The following is a 2,270-nucleotide window of genomic DNA, read 5'->3' as shown; positions in this document are numbered from 1 at the left end:
TTGTGACTCAAAACTTGTTGAACTACGGTGGAAGACGGATGTCCTAAACGCATATGCCATCGCGAAGTGGACGGCTTATTGACTCCAAAAGCTTGTTTTGACGCCGAAGATGATCTCGGCTGAAGAGGATAGAGGCCATGGCGACCCCTACCGTGAAGAATGGTTCTCCTCGTGCCCCGTTCCTTAACAAGAAAATCAAAAGGATGAATTTCTAGATAAGCATTGTTATCAAAGGCTAATTTAGAGGCAGAAAGGAGGCTTTTGGTGGCAGTAGGAACATGCAGAATGTCTTTGAGAACAAGTTTATCACAAGGGGTATGAATTGTAGATTGACCAACATGGTGAATATCCATACCCGATCCACTGGCAGTGTGGACCTGCTCATGCCCATTGTAGCGCTCGCGGAAGGTGAGCTTGTCTAGCTCGCTTGTGATGTGGTCGGTGGCGCCGGTGTCGATGTACCATGACGGGTCGACGTTGTAGGAGTGGGTGATGGCCGCGGCGACCTTCTCTTCTCCCATGTACTCCTTGTTGAAGCGCTTCCAGCACTTCGCTGCCACATGGCCATATTTGCCACATAGCTGACATTGCGGACGTGGGTTGCCGTTGGCGTCGAAGGGCTGCTGGCTGCGGTTGGCATTGTTGTTGTAGTTGCCACCGCCAGCACCTCCGCCACGGCCTCCATCGCCGCGACCACGACCGAAGCCACCACCGCGGCCTCCACGGTTGCCGCCATTGCGCCCTCCACGGGACGCCAGGTTTACAGAGGACATGCCTCCGCCACCACCAGGAGGACCACCGCCGCCGTTGTGATTGGAGGCAGCGACGTTGCCCATGGAGCCACCGTTCTGGATGTCAAGCCTGTTCTCGAAATTGAGGAGATGAGCATACAATTCAGAGAGAGATACCGTCTCGGTTTTGGTGGTCATGGCGGTGACGAGCGGGTTCCACTCGGAGTCGAGGCCAGCGAGGATGTACGACGCGAGCTCGTCGTCCTCCATCTTGGAGCCTGCCGCAGTCATGGCGTCTCCCAGGCTCCGCATCTTGGAGAAGTAATCCGCAACCCTAAGGTCGCGCTTGGCGGTGGTGGCGAGCTGCATCCGCAGCTGCATGATCTGCGCCCGGGACTGCGACGAGTGCATCGTCGACAGCGCAGCCCAGACGTCTGCGGCAGTGGTAAGCGCCGTGACCTGCGCGAGTACCTCCCGTGAGAGGGAGGAGAGGAGGAATCCCAGAACCTGCTGATCCTGGGAGACCCACGCAGTGTAGGCCGTGTTGGGGACGACCTGGGGAACCTTTTCCCCCGCCTTGTTTTCCATCTCCACCGTGATGGTTTTGGGCGGCGCATCTACTGTGCCGTCGAGGAATCCGACGAGCTGGTGCGACCGCAGAGGCGGCATGACTTGCGCCTTCCAGAGAGGGTAGTTGTCCCTCCCCAGCTTCTCCGTCACCGAGCCATGCTGCAGGCTGAGTCCAGACGGAAGGGAAGAAGAGGACGCGCCGATCGACATCGCGGTGGTGGAGAGGTTTGGCTCTGATACCATATGAGGAAATACGAAATAGATTGGATCGGTGTACCCTCTAGGGGTGCCCGGGCTTCACTTATATATTGGCCATGACTTGGCATACAAGATTACATAGATCTCATCTAGAGATTGTTACAACAACCGGTTTAACTATACAACTTGTAACACACGAAAACTAGAGATAGAATTATATCGTAACAGTCTATCTACAACTCGTTTAACAATCCCAATTCCGTTGAGCACGTTGTTTGCTCAGAACTTTCAGCATTCTTGTATCTTCATTGCGGAGTTTCTTTATCCTAACTTCGCACTGTCCAAATGGTAATTGGTTGCGTACCAAATCAGTTTACATGTCGTCACATACTTATTCCTTTAAAGTACCACAAAGTCAAAATCTCTGTCATAATACTACCAAATGATACTATCAATTAACAAAAAAAAAATCGCAAGGATGAAAAGATACAACAACACCGATCAGGGAATACACAATAGAGTGTTAGGTGTTGTCTAAGTTATTTCTAGCTTCATTGACGACAGATGAAAAATGTACTGACAAAGTTCAGACGCTATTAACCTAGTAAATTTTCCGTGATGACTTACTTGAGCCATGAGCCATGAGCCAGGAGGAGGCGGTGCTGGCGGACACCATAACGGCGTTCGACGCCACCACGGCGGAAGAGGCGTGGCGGCACCGAGCGGAGGAGATGGGCGAGCGGTGGCGCGTAGAGCGGCAACGCCTACACA

At 53.0% G+C, this 2,270-nt stretch overlaps 1 non-coding gene across 1 annotated transcript; it reads right to left on the bottom strand.

Annotated features, from left to right (window-relative positions):
• Positions 1–865: 865 nt before the first annotated feature.
• Positions 866–1,004, bottom strand: LOC127346282 (small nucleolar RNA Z247). The gene has a single exon (XR_007879449.1). It is a non-coding gene; the product is annotated as a small nucleolar RNA Z247 (small nucleolar RNA).
• Between the last annotated feature and the right edge of the window lie 1,266 nt (positions 1,005–2,270).

This window comes from Lolium perenne, chromosome 3 (genome assembly GCF_019359855.2).
Source record: "Lolium perenne isolate Kyuss_39 chromosome 3, Kyuss_2.0, whole genome shotgun sequence".
Lineage (NCBI taxonomy): Eukaryota > Viridiplantae > Streptophyta > Magnoliopsida > Poales > Poaceae > Lolium > Lolium perenne.
This window is presented reverse-complemented; position numbering and strand designations above follow the sequence as displayed.